This window comes from Marmota monax, unplaced genomic scaffold (genome assembly GCF_021218885.2).
Source record: "Marmota monax isolate L192 unplaced genomic scaffold, Marmota_monax_Labrador192_F-V1.1 WCK01_AAM20220418_F8-fsc00013, whole genome shotgun sequence".
NCBI classification, from domain to species: Eukaryota; Metazoa; Chordata; class Mammalia; order Rodentia; family Sciuridae; genus Marmota; species Marmota monax.
The window spans coordinates 12,435,614-12,462,651 of record NW_026692202.1 but is presented as its reverse complement, the minus strand read 5'-3'; the positions used below and the strand labels follow the sequence as shown (position 1 = coordinate 12,462,651).

The window sequence follows — 27,038 nt, the reverse complement described above, 5'->3', positions numbered from 1 at the left end:
TTCTCACAAAGCTGTTGAAAAACAGATTGTATAAAAACTTATGATAACGTTGGATTTATGCTGTGTTCTTACATCTTGGTTTATGGACAAGCTGAGGATAGATGGAGACAACAACAACAAATGCTGCAAAAACTTTCGTGTTCCAAAACACATCCCCAAAGAGTAAGAAGTAAGTTGAAAAATAAGGGCTCCACACTCAACCAAATTCCAGGATACTTGTTTAAGAAAGTGAAAGTGGCTCCCTTAGTGTAAGATCTCAGTCTTTAATGCACTATTGTGGCAGGGATCCCATTCTTAATGTTTCCCCAAAACATTTAAATCACATCCCATTTCCTGCCATGAATGTATGCTATTTTCCACCTAACCCAAGGCCCATTTTTCTTTAATAAATTCTGTGGGGGCTGTGATCAAGGGTTCCACCCTAGACCACCTGAGAGATAGGCTAAGACTTCAAATTAGGACAACTGGAAATGGGATATGAACAGGGAGTATAAAGAGCAGTAGATTGGGGTTTATCTCTTCCAATAATGGGAGTTACTGGATCATAACATCTCTACCCCAATTATCCTGTGGTCACTGCTTCTCTGTCCTCTGTGGATGTTCTAATTCCTGCCTGGATATCCAGGGAGGCCTCCTATCAATTCTCGAGCTCCCTATATTCTTAAGTCCCCTTTTGTTTAAATTGAGTGAAGTAATTTTCTTTTACTTGCAATCAAAGGACCCCACATGTTTTTCTTCCTCAGCTCATCTTTCATAATATCACTAGATTGAAACAGGGACAATGTCTCTTAATGACAACTAAAAGTCATTTAATTATTACACTGCCTAACATTATAAGGGCCAAAAAACAAAAAGTTCAACACATGGTCAGTATTCCAGAGACAAACAAAAAATTAACAAACAAACAAACAAACAAAACCCCAGCTTTTAAAAGTCTTAAACTATTTTCTTAGTAAGGAGAAAGACTGAATTTAATGATATTTGCGAGAGAAAGCATCTAAAAGCCCTAGTAATATTGGAAAATATGTTTGTGTTGAGTTTGGGTGGTTACCTAACAAACACTGAGTCTCTTATTTAACATAAATTTTTTAAATTTACTCCTCAACATCTTAGATGTAGGTAAGCAATATTTATTGAGTCACTTCTATGTGACAGATAATGAGCTAGGGTCAAGGGATAGGATAATAAACAAGAAACACCAGCTAGGGCTGTAGGAGACCTTTCCTTATCATACAGATGGCAAATTGGTAGTAATAAAGATTCTTTTTCTGTGTACATGCAGTTATTTGCACTTTTTGATTATATTTAATAAATAGAAGCTATTTATTCAAAAAGGATAATCCAATGGGTATATTGGAGATATATAAATGTATGTATGTGTGTGTGTGTGTGTATATATATACATATATATATATATATATATATATATATATACATATATATATATACACACACACACTACATTAACATATTAAGTGTTGTTAATTTAATGACACCTTGTAAATCCTAATGGAGTATTCTGTTTATTGACACCAGTCATTGTTAATATTTTGGGTTCAAAAATACTTTCTTATTTGATCTCCAAGTATAAAATAACATCCAATGAAAAATATCAGTTGTTTATGAAAAATTCTAGAGAATGACACTGCATCTACTGTTTGCAGTTAATTGTTTGTCATTCTTTTCTCTGCTCCTATCCTGGTGTCCAGGACTGCTAGATGAGTAGGTGCTCAGCTTCCTAATGTGCAAATATCAAGATCATGGGAGTAAAACACTCACTGGAAGAAAAAGACAGGTCCCACAGGGACAAATAGACCTAGAAATCTGGAAAGTTTAAAAGTGGAAAACAACCTCTGAAACTGATTTGGGAGTAAGGAGAATATTAAGGATGCTCCAAAAAGATACTTCCTAACCCAAGAACATAAATCTGCAAGGAATGAGCCTTCCGATCCTGTAGAAGTTTAAATATTCAGTGTCTACAAAATATAGTTATCTCTAATGTCGAGCTGTATTGTCTTGCTCCAGTGGATTAACTCCACATGTGACCAAGGTTTTCAATTCACAGGTCTAACATTTACACATTAAAACTAATCATTTCACTCAAATGTGAATTTTGAGCAGGCTTTTCAAAAGAATGAATTAATGAATGGTCTGAAAGTGTGCCAGGCCCTGGAATTCAGTGATGTGTTCCGAGGTTGTTGTCTGTCTGCGGTTTCAATTCAGAATTAGCTATAACCAAATACCCTTACTTATTCTTCAGGTTCAGGACTTCTGTCCACCTTTTAGGGAGAGGTGGATCAAGTTTCCTAAAGTTATCTTGATTTTGTTCTCAACATTAACATGTACAATCCTAAGGAGGGCCACTTTAGGGCCTCTTGAAATAGAGGGAACTTGAACTTTACAAGTTCCCTAGGTCAGGGAAAGGGAAAGCACAGGACCAGTACTCTCCACAGCAAGTTGGGGTCATGGCTTCGGTTGGCACAGGTTGCTGCGAAGTCCTGGAAAGAGAGTCTGGGGTAAGCAGGCTAGGTTCTATAGTATAATTCGTCACAGCAGGGGCCGCAGCTGTGGCTGCAGGGTGTGCATGTGACCCGGCGGCCAGCGGCGCAGGTGCCAGAGAGGGAAAAGGGGGGCGGCAGCACAGAAAAGGGGGACTTCCGGGGAGAGCAGGCGTGCGCGCTGGCTCGCCGGCGGCGGGGAGGGGGCAGGGAGGGGAGGGGAGCGTGCGCGCTGGTTCTCCAGCAGAGGGTGGGAGGGGGGGTGTTGTGCGCGAGCTCGCTGGGGGCAGGAGGGGGCGGAGTCGCTTTGGCTTCTAAACCCACCCGGGGGCTTCCAAGGTGCGTCTACTGGTTGACAACTGCCTGGGGTAGCTAGCCGGACGTGTCCCTTGCAGTGCTGGCTGGTGCTTTTTATTTACTAGGGAACACTGCCCGGGAGCGCGCAGGCAGGCGCGCGCGCGTACACAGACACAGGCACACACACACACACACTCGCGCGCGCGCGCACACACACACACACACACACACATACTGGCGCGCTCGTCTTCACAGTTGCATCCCCAAACCCGCAGAGAGAAGCTACTGCAATTTCTCTTAACCCCAGGATCTTGGGGCGAAGCAGAGCCTTTGTGCATCAGGGAGAACCTGGTGCCTGCGCTGCCGCCTCGGGTACAAAACCAAGCAGACCGCTCACCCCATCGGGTAAGGCAATCTCCTGTTTGGGGAGTAACCTGTTCGGGTTGGTGCCTGCAGACCCGAGGGAGAGGGTGGGAAACTGCTGTAGTGCTAGAGGGGGCGAGAACTGGAGTTGAAATTTCAGGGGCATACAGCCTCTACCAACGTCGTCTAGCGGAGCAATTACTACTCTGGTTACTTATTCTACCAACCCTGGAGTTGCTCCCCCTTTCTATCCTTCCCCCCAGCCCAATATGCACTGTGTTCCTTGGTTGCCAGGGAGACTTGCTTAAACATTAGCTTTGGGACATCTATTGAATAGAACTGGTTTCTTAAATGATGTTGTTATTTATTTTGATTTTTAAAATAAAATATACACTGGAAATCTTGTGTCAATTTGACATTCGTTAATTTGTATTCAGGCGACGGTTTCATTCAACTTCAAGAAAAGCTGTAATTGCGGTATACGATATGCTTTAAAAAGGATTCTTCAGATGAATTTTCAACGGATTGTGTTTTGAATAATGAATTAGTTCCATTTTGGTGATATAAAGAATGCTGATTCCAATTTAAATCTATTCTTCCCTTCTATTTTCAGTTCTGTTTTGCAGTTCACTTAGGTGTGATTCTTAACAATTAAAAGCAGATGATTGTATTGTGGTTCCCCACATCAGGATGATCTGTTGTAAATTGACCAGAAGGGGAATACATATTTGTGAATCCCTAAGATAACAATATAGTATTCATGAAATGCAGCTTTGCTAACATTTTAGTATCCACTGCATCACTAATTAAGGCAGTTTTCTGCACCTCTGCCCATTTCTGAGAAGATTCTGTTTTCTTTCAAACCTCTTGTTGATTTGAGGAGGGAGTATTTCTATATCTATATATGTTGATAGATATAAAATGTAAGCCATGGCTTAAAACCCCAGAGTCTAATTAGAACTCATATTAAGATGTAGATTTTTATTTTTTGATTCTGATGTACTGAATTCTTTAGCAAAACACTGATTAGGGCCCTTATTTCACAGAAGCCCCTTAATACTTGGGCTTTCAGTTTTGGTTGTACCTCAAGTGCCTGGTGGATGAACTTGTAACACAGCACTTGAAGGCATCAGCAATCCAGTAATTACACTTTGCACTAATTTCATACTTTCATCACAAAGAGGAATGACTAAATAAAGATTCACTGTCATTCAGTAATTCATTTTGTTTTCCTTTGATATTTGTTCATCTTTTCTACCTCTTGTTAAATAAAGCAAGGAAAATATGTCAAATTCCTTAATTTAGATTTTAAACTGTCATGCATGGTGTAATGATAAGAGGAACAAAGAAGACAAATAATAACTGAAGTAGGTAAAAGGGATTTATGCAGCTCACAGAATGCTGAGAGATGAAAAATGATGACAAACATTTTACATTATAGTTTACAAAGCACTTTTCATTTTTTTTTTTATTAATCCTCATAATAATCATGAGGTCAAAGAATTACCTTCAGTATAAAGCTGAGACACCCAAGATTCAAACCTTGTGGAGGTCACTGAGCTAGTCAGTGGGGAAGCCCTTTTTGGATAGAGGCTCTTTGCCTTAAAAAAAAAAAAAGTTGTGCTTACATTTGAAATATGTTCAGGGGTCTGAAAGGTGAGATAGAGGAGTGGAGCAGCCTAGTAGGAGACATCTGAGAGAGTGGGTGTGGACTTTGGCCTCTGCAACAGGCACCAGAAGGCACCAGAAAGAGGGCAGCTTCTTCTTTACTGAAGCTGATTGTTTCTGCCTAGTCTTTAAAACATACTAAATTTTCAAGGAAAACAGAAGATTTTGGATTTCTTTATGTGGGACTTCTTGAACCAATCCTCTGAGGGTATCCAAGAATAACTATGCTTGTCATTGTAAAATGAATTTTACAATGTGGGCTTACAGAAACTGTAAGGACAACTTTAAAAATATGTCTGGGACACATGTGGCCCATGGCCTGTCAGTTTGTTACCTATGACTACTGAGGCCTCATCCAATAATAAACTGTTATTCTCTAATAAAATACTTAAGTGAATCAATTATAAGAATGATCAGGAATATTCTCAATCAGTATTAAAGTCTAATAAATATTCTACATTTGTTATTCAGTAAACAGGTCCAAGTTTGTTTCTGAGGTTTCCTAGGTCTCTGTCTTGTGCCTTCTGGAAAACTAAAGAGAGTGAGATGCTCCAAAATAGGAATGTTTGAATCTGATGAAAAAAAGTATTTGCAGTTTAACATTCTTTCATTCCTGACTTAATTTTTTTCTTGGCATAGGGCTAAGAATGTACAAAAAGTCAGTTGAGTGCTATTGGTCCCTTGTATCTACAGAAGAACCAATTGCAGATTAAAATATTTGGAAAAAAAATTGCATCTGTACTGAATATGTACAGATATTTTCTTGCCATTATTCCCTACACAATAAAGCATAACAACTATTTACATAGCATTGACATTGAATTAAGATATTAAGTATTGTAAGTAACCTAGAAAATATTTAAAGTATATAGGAGGATGTGTATATACTATATGCAAATACTATACCATTTTGCATAAAATGGTCTTGAGCTGGGTGTGGTGGCACACACACTTAATCCCAGCAGCTTCAGGGGCTGAGGCAGGAGGATTGCAAGTTCAAGGTCAGCCTCAGCAACTTAGTGAGGCCTTAAGCAACTTAGCAAGACCCTGTCTCAAAATCAAAAATAAAAAGGGCTGGGGATGTAGCTCAGTGATTAAGCACCCCTGGGTTCAATCCCTGGTACTAAAGAAAAAAAAAAAAAGGACTTGAGCATTTGCAGATTTTGGTATCTGTGGGAATCCTGGAACCAATCCCCCAGTGAGTACCAAGAAAAGACTATACTTTCATTGTAAAAAGAGGTAGAACAAAAAGATGGTCACAAAAAAAAAAGGAGCATCCTGAGCTCTTCAATGAACACTTCCTATTAAGGAGTTAAGTAATTAATTAAACCCACCATGATATTGCAAGTTGCCAAAGTCAAAGGAACAAAGACCTGTGAAACTCAAAGAGACACTAAATTCTAGCATCTTGACATAGTAAATGCTGTTTGCTCCTTAAAGGCATCTTGTAATGAAACAAATACCTTTTGAGAAGCTGTTTCTCATATTTTCACTAAAGTTATAGTGATGTCAGTGGACTTTACTAAAGTAGGTAGTTGAAAAGGAGTACTATTTATGTTATTCTTTTGTGGATTCAGAAAGAAGTGGTTTAAGGGGGGAAAAGATGAGAATAGTAGCTTCTAATGGTTCTCCTATTCTAAAATCTCCCTCTGGAAGGATGCTTTAATAGTAAATAAAAGGATTTTGATTTCATTTCAGTGTGCACTTCTAGAAAGGAGCTAGGCAGGTGTTCACAAATATTTTCATAACAAAGTCAAGACTGAGTGCTCTTCCAGAATTTAGAGCAAACAAACCTCTTGGAAGCATCCTATTTGAGCCCCCTCTAAGTTTAAGGTATTTTCCATCAGTTTCTGTTCAAATTCACAATGTCCTTATAAAATGGGCATCTTATAAAGATGAAGAATTCAGGACTATGTGAAGTTAAACTGGATCAATGAAAGAAAACTTTAAATCTCAACTTTGCTTTCCATTTCACTCTCATCTTCGGCCTGTTACCTAATGGAGGTTATATATGTGTACATCATTGGGATTTTGTATATGGCTGAGGCAGTTATATGTTAAATGCTACAGTAGAAATATAAGATTGCATTGAAGCATAGACACAGCAAAAATAAGAAATGTTCTGTTTGTGGAGATCAGTTAAGTCCCTATATAGGAGGGGGATTGATGGCTGGATCTGATTATATTAAGTGAAGTTCCTTTTCATCTATTGAAAGATGGGAGGCTCTTGCCAGACAGCCAAGTTGGACATGTGAGTTGAGAGGATAATGCTGGTGATATCTGATACTGATGAGCTAATTAGCTGAATGGATAAGGGAAAGCATGAGAATGTGGTCTTTAGGATGGAGTGCAGCAAGAACGTAGAACTGGAGATGGGTGTCAGGGGATAAAGACAAATTGGTGAAAGAGATGAGAGGCTTGTAACATAAGGGAGAATGTAGCACTGATTCTTCTAAACATTCTGATGCTAAGGGCAAGAGACAAGTCAGGTATTATGTCCTACATAGACCTGGTCCATAGCAAGTACCCATTAGCTATTTTGGGTTTTCTGGATTTTTAATATCCATTGTATGGCACATAATTTCCTTTCATGATATCACTTTTCTATGGGAAGAGTGTATGTATGTGGATTCAATCAAAGTGGACAAATACTTGGATTTTCAGAAATGGGAAAGATTTGGGCAAATTAGATGATAAAATGTGTCATCATTTTCTTTTAGGAGAGTCATAGTTTGGAGGCTAGGGAAATGCTTAAAGATTTTACTGTTACACTTAGGAAGTCACACCTCGTATCTGTGGGACAAGTAAAGAGAAATATGAGCTGTGTGTGAGCCATTTGAAAAGCAATACTCAAGCACAGAGGGAAGCCTTTTGGTGAAAGTAGATATCTGCTCTTAATGTTTGTTGGGTCAACATTTTTACTTGAATGAGGTATGAAATATAAGGGATGAGCAAGTGAAAGTTTGAGTGATTCAAGTGTTAGACCTGCATTGACTGGATAAGAGAGCTGCCTCTTAGTATGACTGCACAAAGTAACAGGATTAAATACAATAGAAAACCGTTAGCACTAGAGTCTAGCTCCAGGGACATTTGGCATGACAGGAATTCACTTTAAAGTAGGAGGGATTGTAATTCCCATCAAGTACAATATAAGCCAATATGATGATTTTCCCTTCACAGACATATTTGCTAAGTAATGGAAAATCTGAACAAATGATGTAGGGAGCCCATCTTGCTTATTAAACTGGGCTTTCTGGTGAGAGTGGAGATAGACTTGGCTGTTTCTGTCTCCCCCAGTTCTCATTATTGCAGAATATATTGCAGTTTGCAGAGTTAATCTTCAGAGTTAACTCTGGAATATCTTACTTTGCTTTTTCCTGGGAATTAGTAGATGGAATTAATTTTGTTCATCTTTTTCCCTTTCCTGGCATTTCTAATCTGATCTTTTATTCTCTGACTCTTGTTACCAAGATCTTCACTTGAGAGAAACTGAGCAGGAGGAAGGGCTCAAATTTCTTCATATCTCTTTTGTTCTTGCTGTATTTCATATGCACACTGCTATGCATTGATGCATGTAATTTAGCTTGATTTAGACATATGGTACTATAAATTTGGGTAAAAATTTTTTAAAGAATTATATATTAAAAAATAACAGTTTTGCAAACTTGATTTGGAATCAGATTAGTTCCGCATATGGCATAAAGCATTGAAAGCTATGAATATGTCTAAAATAGCTTTTTTCCTTTGCAGGGCTGAAATCACCGACCTGATAAGATGATTTTTAAATGGAGAAGGAAAATCTTTGGCAGTTTTCATGGACTTTTGACAATATTCTCCTACATATTTATTTGAGGCATAATATATTCTACTTTCCATGCCAGATGAGCCAGTTCCAGTTACTTAGAAGCAGGGCTACCCACCCCCCTTCCCCACCCTGACATACAACTGGTTTGGCATACAGGATATTGATGGGATAAGTAGTCACATCCTGGCTGATTGCTTCAGTGGGAACACATTTGATGCTAATGGCAGACAATAAGAGCAGTGGAGGAGGCATCTTGCAATTTTTTATGACAAAAAAATCTGATACCTCATTTTAAATCATTACTTAGAAGCCTTATTATTTGTGATTTTTAGTTCTACAATTGAAAGTGCAAAGTAGCATGGCACAACTAGAACATGAGCCTTGGAGCCTGGATTTGAATATGAAATCAGATACTTTTTAGCTCTGTGATTCACAGTCCAGTGATATATTCCTTATAGATCACATTTTTCTCAAATTATAAATGAAGATTCTATTACCTAGATTATAGGGCATCTTAGGTTGCTTTCTGTTGCTATAAATGAACACAGAAGAAGGTGAAATTTATAGTGATTTACTTAGCTCATGGTTCTTGAAGCTAGGAAGTCCAAGAATGAGGTGCTGATATCCAGTGAGGCTCTTCCTGCTGCGTCCTAATATGACCAAATTTAGTAGCTTGGTTTGCTCTTCCTCTTCTTATAAAACTGCTAATTCGATCATGGAGGTCTCAATCTAATCCTAACTATCTTCCAAAGGCCCTACCTCCAAGTACTATTAATATATGACTTTGGGAATTAAGTTTCTAATACACCACTTCTGGGGGACACACCCAAACCATGGCATAGAGAGACTCCAAGATTATGAGATATGTATAGAAACATCTATCATAATGCTTGGTGCATAATAAAAACTCTGTACCTATTAATTCCCTTTGCTACCCCCGCTTTCCCTCAATGATGTTAGAATCCACTTAAATTTCATGCACCATATAAAACATCTTAATCTGGCCAGTGCTAGCCTCGGAGAGGAGCTAGTCCTTTAATTTTTTTTTTAATTTTTAAATTTGTTCTAATTGGTTATACATGGTAGCAGAATGCATTTCAATTCATTGAGATACCCGTTTTGTGTTACCGAACTTTGGGTTACACAGTGTGCTGCTTGAGTGGACTCTCCCAGGGAAAGTGATGCATATCTTGAGGTTAATGGTGTCTTTCCTCTCTAGTAAGCCACGTCTCCCTCTATTCTGCAGCTGTTGGTCATAGGGAAAATGAAGGAGGATCAGTTTCCTCCTGCCTAGGTAGCTCTCAGGGCTGTATTATAGAATTGCTTCAGGGGTTCTCCATCTGTAAAAAGTGCAGAACTACACCTTGTGTCCTCTGTGGAATGAATAATAGCAGCACCAAGTACCTGGTGGGTACAGACCTCCTAGCCTTTCTGCAAGGTCAATTTCTAGTTGCCTACATCTTTTAGACAACTAGGGGTTTCCCTTCATGCTGAATTATGTAAATTTTATGAAAAGGTCAAAAGCTCACCAGGCTCAAAGAAAAACCTCCTTATATTCTCTTTCAAGTCAGATAGGATTATTCACTTCTCAAAGAGAATACTTTCTAGCTAAAGCTATTTTTTCCCTTTGCATCACCACCTCCCCATTCTTCCCCCACCCCCTGCCCAGCAACTTCTTGTCCTTGAGAAAGACAGAGTAATTTGTCTGCATTTTAAATACCATTTGATTTTCTGGTGACCTAGGAGTGCAAATAAGGTTACTGTGTCTTGATTTACAACTTCCATAAAGGGTAACCCAGATGACAATGGGAACTGCCCACCAGATTGGTGACTTCTACAATGGTCAGGATGACAAAAACACTTGTAGGAAGTTAGTCTGAGTTGTAAATTTTAGAAACCCATAGACCAAGAAAAGTTCTAGTTTCATCATAAAATGGACCATAAAGCACATCCCTAAAGAAAAAGAAACAAACTATTTCTTGTGCTAAATGCGCTCTGCTTATACTGGGTATACATATATGCATGTGTTTATTTATATTGGTATGTATAAAGTATGTTGCAATTTCATAATTTCTATGTGATTTTGGTAGTTAGTAAGTAACACCAGTTTATATACTTAAAATAAGAAATGCATGTTAACAAAGATGATCAAGATTTGAATGTTCTCTCTGATAAGTGGATGCTAACCGAAACAAGGGAGGGTGGAGAGAGGAAGAATTGGAGAAGGAAGGGAAGGGAGAGGGAAGTGGAATAGGAAGGGCAGTAGAATTACTTAGACTTAACTTTCCTAATCTTGTATTTGAAAACACGACCAGGGTAACTCCTCATCATGTACAACCACAAGAATAGGATTCTAATTAGAATAAGTTATACTTCGTGTGTGTATAATATGTCAAAATACATTCTATTATCATGTATATATAAAATGAACAAATAAAAAATGATGATTTGTCAAAGACTGAAAATCCTTTACTGGTTTCTTTAAGACTCTAGAAAAAAACATGGTAAAAAATTTATGTATTGGTATTGATTATAGTGAGGTGTAAATTCTGGTATGCAAAATATGGTGCTGAGATGCATTATTGCTAGATTTTGTGTCTGCATTGCCTTCACAGAGCAGCAAAGTTACAAAATCCTATCACTAAGAAAAAAAAAGCCTACTCCTAATGTGAAGACACTGGATTTATTCTCCGTCACTTTCCAAGTGACAGCTATGGTTATTATTTTGGAAATTTAGGTTCATAATTGAGGTAGATATCTGACTGGAAAAGATTTATTTTGATAGTCTCTCTGTGACTTGCTTCCTCATTTACTCTATTTGACATTCCCTGAAAGGAGACTCAAAAAAAAAAAAATGCCGCTCTTGTGATAGACAGTGGTGTAGATATAATCAAATAACCCCTTGGCTGCAAAAAGATTCACTAGTCTTTTCCAGACTGATGTCCTTGAGCTGATATGGTTAATTGGTTTTTTGTTTTGAGAATTCAAAACTTAAAAGAATTATGGAATCGAGGTTATGGTTTCTTTCTTCTTCTTCTTCTTTGGTCCTGGGGATTGAACCCAACTCAGGGGCACTTAACCAATGAGCCACATCTCCAGTCCTTTGTATTTTTTATTTTGAGACAGGGTTTCACCTAGTTGCTTAGGATCTCACTAAGTTACTGAGGCTGGCTTTGAACTTGCAATCTTCCTGCGTCAGCCTCCTGAGCTGCTGGGAGGTTTATTTATTTATGCTAACATTAATTACCTATAGTCTGATTTTAATTAGGGCACAGCTTATCTTCTTTCGCTTTGGGTCAAAGCTATTTATAATTTCTTGGAAGTGTTTAATATCACCTACAGATGGGGTTTCTTAATTGATGAAATGTCCTTTGAGAAACTACGGCATAGTGCTTAGGTCTTTCTGCACAGCATTTGACATGGCTTTTTACTGAAATTCTGATTCATTAATTTTAGTGCCATCTGTAGAGTTTGATGATAAATTTCTCTTCTCTGACCTTACAATTTTTCACAAAGTTTTCAGTTTTTTAGTTCTGTCTTATGTTGTTTTGTCAATTCTGATTAGTAGAAGTCTGCATTGAATAGAGCATTGAGGTTTCCTAAGGCAGTGCCAAAATTAAAAATACCTTTTCCTGCTCTCTGGTTTTTATTCTGGAGATCAAACCCAGGGCCTCACACATTGTATGCAAGAATTCTGCCACTGAGCTACACCCTCAAAAAGGCCCTTTCTTAAGGTTGCTCCTACCTGTGGTTGCTTGAGTCATACAGCAGTATTGAAAATCTCTCACTGGTAGTGTTTCAGTGGAGTAAGGAGAAGGTAGGGGTAGGCACAATGAGTTGGATGGGGGGTTAGATTCCTTGAGTGTCCACTCTGCAGGGAGACTTGCAGTGAACTCTGTGCCTACATGTCCTTCTCTGTAAACCTGAAGAATCTTAATTTTCTCACACCATTGTTTATGAGAATAAAATTGTATATACCTAAAATGTGCTCTGTTACTACTTCTGATTGGCCATTCTAGGACCTTACTTTAGAGAATCATATATTTACCAGTGTTAGCAAATAAGTCTGTTATAAAGGTTTGCAGCCAGGCTGATCCTCAGAATACCTGGAATTGTTTTAAAAATGAGGTTTCCTGGATCCTTTGTATTTACCGTGTTAGGATCTGCATTGGTGCTGGGCCATTCGTGTATGAAAAAGCCCTTTTCAAGTCATTCTGACAATTGGTCTAACTTGGGAGCTTCTATCTAGAGTACAGTGACCTGCTGGCACTCTGTTTCTTATTCCCATCTCCCAAGGACCAGCCATGTCATCTGGACCTGGGCCTCAGCTTTCTGTCATTCACACTTAACAACAAACAGCAATTTAAGTCTGTTGAGGTTACATAGGTCCCCAGATACTCAGTGGGCATTTAAACAATACAGGCAGTTCTCTGCTAACCATAAGGAGTATGGTTGGAGTATGATAGGAGTATGATGTGTGATTAATATCTTCATTGTTGAAGTAGAAATTACCAAAGCTGGTGAATTTCTGCAGAGGGCATCCTTATAAATGTTATGGTATTCTCTGTATGGTAGATTGTTTTTTTTTCTTTTTAAAGTGCATTTCTGCATGAGATAAAATCAGATGATTTTTATCTTATACATTCTAGATTTAGAAAATTAATAGTGATTATATGGCATTATATAAGCCAGCTGGAGAATATTACTTCTACTGTGGATGAAATCTTATGAGTCATTGATGAACAGGTTGGTAGTGGATTGCTGCAGGGTAGTATAGATACTGATGGAAGGATTTGGGGAACAGAGAACCTATGTTTTCAAATTGTGGTTTATTATTTATTTTGGGGAAGGTTCAAAATGTGATTTTTGGATGATAGGCATTTTGAAGAGATATATAATTATTAAGCACTGGAATATAGTTAGGAAAAAGAATCTTTGCTGTTAGATCACTCATGAGTTTCCAGGCACCCACAGAAATGATTAAGGTTATGATGGTGAGATGTTGCTTGCTTGATGACAGTCCTAAGAAAAGTCATTGCCTGGTGTGTGAGTACACAGGAGAAGGGCGATATCATGCTTATCTGCCCATTGTGATTTAGTCATTATTGTGACTACTGCCGTGACTTCCCTGACATTGAGTTTGGTACAACCATTCCTATGGCAGGAAATTTTTTCATACTTAATAATACTTCTGAGTTGAAGGACAAAATATTTTGATCTGAAGAAAGACTGTTTCAGAATGGGAATTGTTTTACTGAGTTACCTTTTACTGTGTAGAAAATCAGATGAAGTTCCACATCTGGAACTTTGTCAAATTGGTATTAGGTCAGACTCTGGTTTTTTATGTCAGACAAGTGGAGGGAGGTATGGGGACAAGGAAGAAGGGAGAAGGGGTAGGGATAGTGAGGATGGGGGAGAGAGAGAAAAAAAAAAGAGAGAAGAAGTGGGGACCGAGAGAGAATGCTAACTGAACCTGCATTTGTTGTTGGTTGATTTGGAGGCTGCAGCCCCATTAGGTGGTTAGGTCTTGACTCTTCTGCCGACATCATCTTTTTGGCCATTTGTGCCACAGGATGGGATGTAATGACCTCAGGCACAGCTACTAAGCCAAACCTGTATTTCTAACTCATGTGATAAACATAATGAGCACATAAAGAAGTTCAGTGGATAAATATGCATAACAAATAGGATAAAACCCAAACTTAGAAGTGAGAGCAAGGAGAATCTGTGTTTTACATCACAAAACAATAGTAGGTACTATTTAAATCTTGAAGCAAGTAGGTGACCTTTTCTACCTTCAGAGTAGTTTTCTCCTAAGGAGAAATAAATCTCAAGAGAGAATGACCCTAATTAAAATTTGGGTATTTCTTTATGATGCTTTATGAGTTTCCCTCTATCATATGAGGTGAATTTAGTATATCCCAACATTTGCTGGCTTTCACCCAGCTTTTCTGATCTCTTTGAGCCCAGGGCTGTGACTGCCATTTGGCATTGTTGAAGCCAGATCTTCCCAGGAAGGTGAAGTCTAATGCCATTAGAAATATAATTAAGAAGTTAGAAGAAAATAAGATACTCTGCAGAGTCCTGTTCGTAAGGATAAAGAAGGCTAAGATGATTTTAAATAAATATTTACACATTTTACATGGTCAGTGCTGTAAAAACACTTGAGAAATGTTATTGGAGGAAATGTAACAAAGGTGGTCTTTAAAAGAAAGTTGCCAAAATTATGCCAGGTGATTTGGGCACATATACTATAACTTAGTACCAAAGTTCCTTATGTGTGCGTTCTAATTTTTTTTCTTCTAAACCTGCCTCCTCAGAGCTTCCCCATGGTTAGTTGCCTGGGCCCAAACCTTGGAATCATCTCTGACTCACTCCTTTCAACTTACACTCAAGCATTTGGGAAACTAATGCCTCTACCCTCAAAATGCACCCAGAATCCAACCCTTCTTTCCATTTCCTGTAGCCATGCATGTTCCATCAGCGTCACCCTTTCTTAGATGGGAGGTTTCCTTTGTCTCCCATGGGCTCTTCCCTTCACAGTAGCCAGGTCGATCCTTTTTAACTCCAAGTTCGGTTATGTTATTTCTTTGCTCAAGACTGCAATAGCTTTCAAGCCCAAGGACTAGGACTCTGCGCACCACCTCTCCTCTCTCTTCACCTGCCCCTGTCTTTTGCTACTCTTTCCCTGTTTACTCCTTCCCTTGCCCACTGGTCTCCTTTTCTGCCATAGAACCTGTGTATCTCAGCTCCTAGTTCCCTCTGCCTGGAATGCTCCTTCTCTGGCTATCCCCAGGCTCACTGCCTCACCTCCTTCAGGTCTTTGCTCAACTGTCACCGTCTCTGTGATGCCCACTGTGGTCACCCTCCTGATTTCCCCCACTCCCTGTACTCTCAATTCACCTTGCCCTGAATTACTTTTACTCACAGTTCTTATCACTTTTTAAAGACAGCTTTACTGAGGGGAAACTAGTATGCCATTCAAACGGACTTATTTTAAGTATACAGTTCAATAAAAGCAAATGTATAAAGTTGTGGGCAGTTAACATTATGATTCTGTTTTAAAGAATATTTCTGTCTCTCCAGAAAGTTCCTTTGTGCCTATTCATAGCTGTATCCCCCCCTGCCTCATCCCAGGTAACCTCTAGTTTGTTCTGCATCTAAAAGTCTAGATATTTAAATTTTGACTTATTTGACTTTGTACCCCCACAGATTACCTAGCACAGTGCTCAGCAAATACGGATTGAATTGCTGAAGAAGTTGCATATTTGTTTAAAATTCAAGTGTTACTGTTTTTTGTGTACTTATGACCTTGGCAAACAACTAGGGTGTCTGGCAGGTTGGAGGTGGGGCAGATATGAGAAAGAGATGTAGGGGTGTCAATGTTCCAGCAGTGTTTGTATGTCAGGTGATTTCCCTGCTGCTCTCTGGTGTTTTTCTATGTCCCCAGTGTCCCCAGGGAGGTGAGCTGGCTTCTCACACCTTTTCTTATGAATGATTCTGTCTCCTTCCTCAGTTATGCACTAGAGGGTGAAGTCAGTCCTAGCTGTCTCTCTCACTATCTCCTGAGTTCCCATCTGCCCTTCTCTTCTCACAGTTGCCCTTCTGACTCAGGTGCTTGCCACTTTAGCTTGCGTCTGGTCTCTGACACTCTTTCTCCTTCCATCCCTTCGTATGGACTGCTGCACTACAATGTTTATAGAGTTGGATTCCATCATCTCTGCTTTCTGGGAACTTCCATTGACTCTAAGATCCTTGGCTTAATGAGTCTCAAAGGCATTTCCTCATTTGCCTGCTTATTCCTCACAATGTGAACTATGCCCCTTTCTCAAGCTCTATAAATTAACATGCTTTCAGGAAATACACTTCCTAGACAACTTCATTGTGATGTTTGTCTGATCCCTAGGCCTTTTTGTCTGGCAGTGAGTAATTGGTTTGCAAGCAAGCTAACAAGCAAATCCTTAAAGCCTCTAAGAGTTGACTATTTGAAGGAATCCAGTGACTAATCTGTATATGTTTTCCCAAATTGTGGATTCAAAACATAACAGCTCCAGATTTGCTTTATATTTACTAAGGGTTTCTCTGGTCCCAATGCACTGGAGGAAAGTGATAGGACAGTTTCACAGTGGAAACTTAATGTGGCTAAGCCACACCAGCATCAGGACCAGACCTTAGCTGTATTTGGTCTACACTTGGACCCTGGCTAGGGCTTCAGTGTTGGTACTGGAGCAGGGCTGGGTGGTATAGTGCAAACCTCTCCTGCACTCCAGCCATCTGTGTTCCTCTGTACTAAAGCTGTCACATCCAACTCTCCCTGTGCTGTTGTTATTGCTTCTGGGTGCTCTGCTCCTGCCTTATGACCAAGGATGTTAGGGTGCCTTCGGTATGCTGTGCCTTCTCCAGTCAGTGAACTTTGTCTGCTTCTGGCTGCTTCTTTGCTTTCTGGCAATTGCTACAGCATGCATCAGTGAAATGGATTCAGAGATAGTCAGCTCTAAGGTTGAATCCTGATTCTTTCAGATACTGATTTAGACTTTGGAAAATCCTTTATTTCTTTGAACCTTAGAATCCTCCATTGTGCTCTGTAGTATAATCATGGGATCAAGTACAACAATATACTTACATTTTCATTGTCTAATACCTGGCACAAAGTCACCATCCAGTAAGGTTTTGCCACTAATGTTATAATTATTCCAAAGCAAAACAGGAGGGCCCAGGGAGCTAATGGCTTGCTCCCCATTCATCAGGGAGAGCAGTCCCTTCTTTCCATTATCATCCCTGTGTGGGTGTGTGTGGGGGTTTGAGAACATCAGCAGTATTTTTGACCACTGTCTATATTTTCCAGTGCTCAATCTCCAGTGCTAATGACAGTACTAATCCATACAACATGGACTACACCTGGTTGGCCTGTGTGACCCCTTGCTCTCATTTCAGGATGAAAGGAAAGTACTCTGTGTTGTTGTTGCTTCTTAAATATGCTGCCGTTGGTGTTTTTGATTATAAAAGCTTTGCCAGTTTTCTCGTTAATATTTTTCTATTCTGTCAAGAATGCTCATTCTGCACGTGGTTACTGGGCATCTGTTAAATGTCAGGCACTGTGCCATGTGCTGATGATTCAATGGTGAGGAAAACAATCCGGTCCTTGTCATCTCAGCACTGACACGCCAGTGATAGAGACAGGCATTTATCTCATGATCTCACAAATAAGGGTAAAATCACAATGGAAATAAATGCTAAAGGAAGAGATTTGAGGTATTATGACAAATATAAAGCAAGGGGGTTTAATCGGTTCCCTAAAGAGGTGGGGCTGGGGACCTGAAAGACCTGAGCTAAGGAGGTAAAAGGGAGAGGGTAGACAGGAAAGCCATTACCCCTAAGACAGTGTAGTGCCCTTGAGGAAGGACTGTAATCAGAGAGTAAGGGACTTGAAGGGCTGATGGTGGCTCCTGTTGTAGGATATCATTCATCAGTGTAGGAAAGCTGGAGTCCATTGCTCTGGTTCAGACCAGAGATGCTGGTAGTGGCTGAGCCTGGGGATGGAGAATGAGAGAAGGTTATTCTTTAAGGACTCTATGAATTTTCAGGGCTTGGAGATGGATTGAACACTGGTGGAGAGGGAAACCTGATGACTCCTACATTGGTGTGGTGCCACTCCATACAACAACATGGGGAGAGCTTCCCCTTGCATGAGTGGCAGTACTAATCCATACAACAATGTGGTTAGGACAGTATTAAATATGAACTGTCTTTAAGATGTTTACATGAGGATATCAAATAGAAGATTATTCTATGGAGTTCATAGAAGACTGGGACTGTGATACAATTTTTGATTAGGACTGAAATTGCCTAGAGACTAAATAGAGAATTAAATTGCATCTCAAGGAATGGTAGCACTTAATAATGAGCTAGAGAGGAGTGAGCAAAAAGGAGCAAGAAAAAAGGTAGCCAAAGAGCAAAGAGGAAAACCAAGAGAGGAGGAAATCTTAGAAGTCAGGGAAATGTGGTTCAAGAAGAGAGCATTGAGTGATTTGAAATGCTGCCAATACCCCATAAATTGAGGAATGGAAATGACAATAGGATTTAATGACAGTCAAGGCATGTGGGGGTGACTTGGAGACTAGAGGCAACCTAAAGTCCAGACCTCCTCACTGTGCCACCACATAAATCCCCAAACCATACCATAACTCTGCTTGAGCAACCCCAAAAAAGCTGAGCTTCCTCACCATTTGAATAGAAATTAAGCTGAGTTTCAGAAATTAGGAAGATAAATTGTTCCTTGCACATCAGACCTTGCAGTGAGATCCATACGCTCTCTAAATGCCGTCTATACATTCACTTAGGGGACCTTATTAGATGCTCAATATGGAAGCCTGGTGAAAGGTGCTCCCTGCTTTGAATACATACACAGAATAGGGGAGGAATGGTCTCACAGGAATACATCTGTTAACTGTCATCTAGGGATAGTGTAAGCACCACTAACATGGCCACAAATTATTAGAATTCAAAAGAGGAAAAGCTTAATAGATAACGTGGAATGCATAATCAAAACTGGGAACATGAAGTGCACAATCAAAAATTGAGCCTTCTGTAGGGCAAAGAGGCCTCCTGGAAATCTGGGATAATTAACACCTTTGGATTTAGCTTAGAGTGCCACTGATAGATCATCAGTCTTAGGTTTCATTTCTTCTTTTGTACTTCTGTAAACAAATTTTCAGGTCTTTTACAAGGCTTTGCTTATAAGGTTAAAATTTCAGAAAATAAATATCTCTGAAAATGACTTTAAAGGTACACAGCTTTTATGATTCACATGTTCCAACAGCAAACTAAATTTAACTGAAGAATCAAAAAAATCAGCACTGCTTTGGGTTGAAAATATAGAGGATGGAAAGGTAGATTTACTTCTTTCAACTTGGGCTTATACTAGTTTTTAAAATATTAACTTTGAGAAATATCTCTACCAAATAGTCTTTTATCTATTTAGGAAGTAGTGAAATGTGGATTTTGATATTTGATGTGGTTCTTTTGAAAGTCCTCCCTTAATTCTTAATCCCTATTAAGAATTAGCAATACTTCATCTGACTTGATTCTTTAAATAAGTTTTCTGATATATTTTAGTCAAATATATCAATGTCTGAAAGGCATTGATTTTAAACACAAGAAGTTCGATAGGAGGCTATCTTCATAAAACAATTCAGGTGAAGATTGGATGTGGAAGTCAACTTCATATTATCCAAGAAAGCCCCTCTAAGAGCACAGATGTGAAGGAGTCTTCCCAGGCTTCCCCTCTGGACCCTCTGCTGGGTTCCCACTACACAAGGAGAGCTGGGGATGATGTCACATAGCTGCACTTTCTTTTTAATTTATCTTCACTAATCAGGCCCATGTAAGCAATGAGAAGAATTTGAGGACAATTTCAGCACTTTTTTCTACTAAACTCAAATTTTCTGGTTTACAGGTGGGATGGGTGAAGTATTTGCTCCATACCTTCTTGAAAAATCTAATATATGGTACAGGTCCTCATTCCTGTGCAAAATGCATGTGTGTATATGGGTACAGAAAAGGGGGCACGAAATGAGTGGCATCTATATATATGCCATTCTAAATATGTGAAATCTGTTCATGGATCTCAGGTTAGTGTCTTCTGTTCTGAACTGTCCCAGGGGCCATGATCTGAAGGAGCTTCCTGAACCTTGTTTCATTCACTCTTCTCTGACTTTACAGATAATGCAAGCTCAGGTTCTGCTGGCTTTTGCAATCCACAATCAGCTGGCCCCACCTATCCTGGTCAACCTGATCTGACACTGTCCCTATACTATGCTGCTGCACACATGCCTGATCCACAGAACACTTATTCAGTTCCCTCTCAGTTAAAAAAATCAAGATTCCGCTCAATGCTCATTTTCTCTATGAAATCATTCCTGATTAACCTGCCCGTATCATGTTTTTCCTTATTTATTCTGCCATGTAGCTGTGGAGAGTTGCCTTTTGTTATCCTCTAGTCATCTCATATAAGTTTCCTTAATTCAGAAGTATATTAATAGTAGAAGTTGTGTCCTAAAGTATTAGAGCTAGAAAAGACATTAGCCTGTAGATCCTTTTATTGTACCTCAGCCAATCAATAGCAGTGACTCGGTACATTTGTGATGTGTATGTTTGCATGGTCACGCACATATTACATTAAGAATAACCCTGGGGATCACATTAGAATCAGGGATGGAGAGAGAGAATGGAGAAAGACTTGAGAAACTGAAACAGCCTTTCCCCAAAGGATTCTGCGTAGGCAACCTGTTTTACCTCTTGCCCATATGCCTTGGTTAAAAATTAAATTAAAAACTCGGTACCAGAGATTTAGAGGAGGGACAGGAGGCAAATACGGAAAAGAAAGAAATGAGATGGATTATCCATGTTCCTTTCACACACACACAAACATATATACTCACACCCTACCTATGTGTGCATACATGTGTGGGGTGTATGCATATGTGTCTATATATATATGTGTGTGCACACATAGATACATGTACACACATGCACACATATGTACACATGCTTGCATATCCATATATACGCACACATACATTCTCATCCCCTATCCTGGGATAGATGACTGTGATGTGCCCATTATTCTTTTCCTCAAAATGCATTTGGTTATGGTAAATGTGTTGTTTGTATTTTTCTAGAACCATCTCTTAAAGGGCTGGGTCTCTTGGTGTCACTCATATAGAATCTGTGATAATAATCTCTAGTAATACGATTTTTACTTTTATTTCAAAAGGAAGAGAATATCTTTAACTGTTCTGCTAAGGATATTGCATCTGTACACAGGCTAACACCTGTTTTACTTCTTCCCTCAACATTGGATCATATCACATTGGCTGTACAGAACTCTCCCACAAACTGACTTAGATGATCCCTTCACTCTCCAAAAGGGAAAACAGAAACCCAGAGACACAAACTGGCTTGTGCAGGAAAATGGTAGCAGAGTTGGGACAAAGGATACAGGTTTCCAAAGGCCTTGCCTTCATCGGTTTGCTCTTCTTTGATTTTATGGCCCCTTTGGTGCCTCACACAGCATGTTTCATAAGCTTTCACTTCTTTTGACAGTTAAATACTTTGAGCTTCCTGTCTTTTTCCCTTGCCATATGCACAGACACTTGCCCCAGCCATCTGGGGAAGGGAAAAGTCTTATCTGGCACAGGAATGAGAGTGCAGATGCATTCTTTTTATAATTACTCCAAAGAAGGTTGTTGGAGGTATGATGTATTTCGGCTGCTTCTTCAGATCCAAATTCAAAAGCCATTCTCATATTCAGAAAATATTTTCTTTTGCATAAAACTCTCAGGACATTAATTCTTTCTCAATCTGTGGTCTCATTTTTCAGCATATGCCTCTGACTTTAGTAGCTCACTGAAAGCTAGTACACCACCAGCATTAATTTGACCCCCGGCTGTATTCTTTCCCTGTCAGTTCCTGTCCTCCAGGCTGTTGCTCACAGTTATATCAAAGATGGGAGCAGCTGGAATCAGAGGCCTGTGATTATTAAGACAGTAATCACTGATCATGCCGACACTAGCAATATTAACTAGTGCTTAAATAATTGAAAATGTTACCTATGAGGCATGCATGAATTCAAGGTGTCAGAATAAAAGACGTTTTCTAGAATAGCCTTGGAAACAATAAAATGCTTTTGTTCTTATTTTATTCAAGTAGTCTGGCTCAAAAATGCTGTCTGGGGATAATGAACTGCTTTGGAGCTTAAATAAAATTTTTAAATTTCTTTACAAAATAGAAAATAAGATCTTGAGGAATACCATTTTAGGGGGAATAAATTAATTTTCTTAGATTTCTCAAGTTACAAAGAGATTGTAATACCTAAGTTTTCTATTATTGTAACTCTAAGTGCCACAGTAGTAGAAAGAGTTTGATGGTGGTACATATGCTACTGATGTTGTACCTCAGTTTAGAATGTACTTGCAAATTCATCATTTCATTTAGTCTCGATGGAAGTATTGTGGGTAGGTGGTTTTCCTTCTGCCTTATGGAGAAATAAATGTTTACTCAGAAAGACTGAACGATTTGCCCAAATTATATGAGTAATAAGTTCAGGAATTGGGTTGGAACATAAGATTTGTCCATCATTTTATAACAATTTCCAAATCTTTGCAATGGCAGAAACCTCTATAATATACTTGCGGTATGGGAGAAAACAAAAAACACTATAGTTTTTGGTGGAACTTTCTGGATCCACTCTGTATCGGAAGAGTAAGCAGTTGCAGGAAGGAAAATTGCTTTTAATGGGATTACAGAACTTGGATTCACTGGAAGAATTATCATCTTTTCCTTTAAATTTATATCTCTTAAGAATGTACCCTTTGGCAACGTTTTTTCACCAAAAATGATTAAAGTATATGACTTTCCCCCTATATTGAATAATTCCCCTATTTCAGTATGAATTTGTAGGTCTTTTTATCACAAACTAAATTATTTTATTTTAATTTGGGAAGCCTTTCCTTGAGAGATAGGATGCACTTCTAGGACTTTGTTTTCATTTGTGGTTGTTTTTTAGGTACCACCATTTTATCCTGGCACCTTCCTGTGCCAGCACTTTGTGCTAGCTGTGAACATATATAGCAGGACTTATCTGACACTTTCCATTGTTCACTGTGGTGCCACATAACTTACTGCTGTTCCCTTCCAAAGAGCTGGAAGCATATCCAGTTCTGTCAGAGCAGAAATCCTAGCAGGTACACTAAGACTGGGCAGGTCTGAAGAACTTATGAGGCAGACCTTTTCAGAGATCACAGACCTTGTAGATAGGTTAAGGCTTACAAGTTTATTTCTAGTCCAGTGGGTGAGTGTCAGAGCAAAAGCTTAATTCCAAGTAGAACAGTGTCTGCCATCCAGATTGTCCCTTGGCCTAAATCCAACAGGACTCAATTCCAAGTCCTAGAAAGAGGAGGATACTTTTAAAAGAGCAAGTGTTTTTTGTGTTTTTTTTTTTTGTTTGTTTGATTGTTTGTTTTTGTATCAGGGATTGAACTCAGGGGCACTCAATCACTGAGCCACATCCCCAGCCCTATTTTTTTTTTATTTTATTTAGAGACAGGGTCTCACTGAGTTGTTTAGCACCTCCCTTTTGCTGAGGCTGACTTTGAACTCGTGATCCTCCAGCCTCAGCCTCCCTAGCCCCTGGGAAGAAATATTTTTTAAAAAGCATTATTTTGCTAAAACCTCTATGGGATCCTGGGTATATAGTGGCTTCAGTGACTTGGGCAGTGATGGCACTTAGAATTTAGCTCACTCTAAGAGAGGACATTCTTGGGCAGTGTCTCCTTTGTGGCTTCTTTACTGTCATCCTTAGTACTTTCTACATGAGCCTAGAAATGTTTGGTATAAACATCATAGATGCAGCAGCAGGTATTATTGCACAGAATGGAGACAGCGTGAAGTGAGAATGTGGAAGCAGAGAGGATTGTGTTTCGAGAATTTCTGGGATAATTGAGGAGCTGGTCTTCCCTGTGTGGTCAGTTTATGCAGTTGCAAATGTGAGCTGCAAGGTCACACAAGGAATATTTTATAATAGTTTCTGGGATCTTATAAGGGTTTATACAAAAATGATGTAATTTATATCATTTTATGAAAAAAGTTGACTTTCCCAAAGAAATATCAACAAAATTAGTAAAACTTTCACACATTAAAAATGTGAATATATTTAGGGCAAAAATTCTTCAAAATTTTTGCTTTAAGTGATATATATCATTCTAATCAATTCAACCATTCAGATTTATATATAATATTCATTTGCAATTTCTGGTAAAATTATTATTATTGTACATAAACCCTTCATTTAGATCCCATTTACCTTGCTTGATTTTTTTCAAACTACTTGTCACCTCCTGGAACACCATATAATTTACTTACTTGCCATGTTTATTGCTTATCTGTTTTCTCTATGTAGAAAGCTTGTTCCATGGGACAGGCATTTTGTCTGTTCTGCTCATCAATGTGTCCCAAGTGCTTAGAAGAAAGTCTGAATGTGGTAGCCATGCAATAAATACTTGATGATTCTTAAGTCAAGAATCTGCCACTTCTCTGCTTATGAATTTGGAATTATTAGAACTGTTTTGGGAGAAATAGATTGTGAGGAATAGGGGCCTAGAGAATTCTTTTACATTATTGATAACTGGGCAGAGACAAAGTACAGGAGAGAGAAAGATCGCAGTAGACCACTTCTGAATTTGCGACTTTTACCTATATTTTTGCCATTCCTGCCACTGCTGCTCTCTCTAGAGTCTGAGGTAGGTAATAATGAGATGACAAGTCCTATGCCTCTTCCTCTTTCCCCATTGCATTCCTCTCAATGGATTCTTTTATCCCCTGGTAATTTAAGGAGAGAAAAAAAAGAGTTAAAGGGAAAAAAAGGGTTAACTCATAAGAAGTGGCTGGTACATGCAAAAGAAAGGGATGTCATAAAATGAACCGTGAATAATAATAGAAAGAAGCAGATTGTTGGCTTCCATATGCTAAGAATGAGGTACACACTGAATTCCAAACTTTCTTGTCAGTGATTATAAAATGAGAAGCTTGAGGAGTTATTTGTTTTAAAGCATTTATAAATGTTAAAAGAAATTTCACAGGGAGGTCACTAGGCTAAAGTTGTTCCAGTACCTTAAGGCTCTTACATAAGCAAACTGAAGCCAGGAAACTGTAAACAGTTTCATTTCAGGAAAATGAAACTTAAGCTTACCAATCAGAAACCACCAGATAATCTCTCACCAGGGACTTTCTACCAGATCACAACCAAATAAGGCAAATGCCTACCTGTAGCCAATCAAGAAATTACTTTGCTTCTGTGTTCACCCTATGGAAAGTCTGCTGTTGATGTTCTCTGAACCTCTTTTAGTTCTGGATGCTGCCTGATTCATGAATCATTCTTTGCTCAAATAAACACTATTCTGTTTAATCACTCTAAAGTTTTTCTTTTAACACAAATAAACCAAAACCAAATGCTCAGTGGCATCATTGCTCTTCATTTCTTTGTATTAGTGCCCCAAAGAAATCCCTCTTAAGGATTCTCCTGAAAATTACACTGCAGTGAATGTTATAAGCAACGTCTTCTAAGCATCTTGTAAAGATTACCTCTCACTTCTTAAAGACTTTAATTGTTGTTATGCCTCACTATATGTAGAAGGATGATAATTCAGCAATACAGATGGGGAGGTAAGATAAAGTCAAACTTGTACTTCAAACTTGAGATTGGTTTCTTATCCTGTGCTTGTTGGATCACCATAGTTTTTGTTCTTAAATATTTCTCCATAGAGACCTAAGAGTTTTGTTTTTAATGGCATGTGGATGAAAAATATTCTGCCCAAACATCAGATAATTTTTGAAACTTAAGAAAAGTTTTGCAATGTAGGTATGTCCTTAGGTGTGACATTGTATTTTTCTGAGATACACAGTTATTGAAACCATAGGATAGACTTTGAAATAAACATGATAGTTTTGTTTTCACAAGTAATGTTTACTAATTTCATGTGTAGGATATTACCAAAGGCAGTAATACCTTGATCAGAGAATACACTATACGTTTTTTTTTGAAGCAACATTATGTGTTCATAACTTTTGTGAACTGGGAAAATTAGGAATTAATAAAGAAAGAATTCTACTTCAGTCATTGTGAAATATCAAACTTGATGGATTTGACAGCCTTTTATCCCCTCTACCTCCCCACACTATTCTCTGAGATGCGTCCTCCCACGTGTCAAGCTCACCCAAGCCTCTTGACTGAGCCAAGAAAACAGACTCTCCTCTCCTCCTCCTCTTCTGACTCATGTCAAAAAGTCATGTAGCAATTCAAAACATTTCTCAAATCACAAAACATAATGTGGAAAACTTTCTCATTTCTGACTTTGGAATATTCCTCAGTATTTTGACATTTGTGTAACGGTTATTTTCGGTTAACTTCATTTCTCTAGAGGCTTTCCCTGACCACTCAAACTAAACGCCCACTGACTGGATCATGTCGCATGTTTGGCTCCTCATAGTACCCATTGCTATCCGGTGTTTTCTCATTGGCTGTTTCTTGCCCTTTGAATGTAAGTTCTGTGAGAATGGGGACACTAAACTGTGCTTCCTGAACCTAGCGGTATATAGTAGGAGCTAATGAATATTTTCAAATGGATGAATGTTCTTAAAATCCTCAAACATTTCCCTTCATTTTAATTTGTTATCCAGAGCTCTGGCTATGGTACTCTGGTTAGTCAGTCTTCCTTTTCTGTCATCCCCTCTGCCTTCCTTTGCCGCTGTCCGTACTTGTCCTCACTCATTCACCCAGATCTAGAATCTCTGGGTCCATCTCCGTTGTTGACATTGTTTTCATGTAAACTGACTGAGTTTGGTAATTTCAC

General features: G+C 38.8%; 1 protein-coding gene across 2 annotated transcripts in view; it reads left to right on the top strand.

Annotated features, from left to right (window-relative positions):
* The first annotated feature begins 2,860 nt into the window (after nt 1–2,860).
* Nucleotides 2,861–27,038, top strand: part of Klhl32 (kelch like family member 32) — a 186,422-nt gene continuing 162,244 nt past the window's right edge. Inside the window, exon 1 of one of the 2 annotated variants that reach the window (XM_046431151.2) lies at nt 2,861–3,200. The gene's annotated coding sequence lies outside the window, so the exon portion shown is untranslated. The remainder of the gene's footprint in view (nt 3,201–27,038) is intronic. The other variant, XM_058575539.1, reaches the window with a different exon arrangement.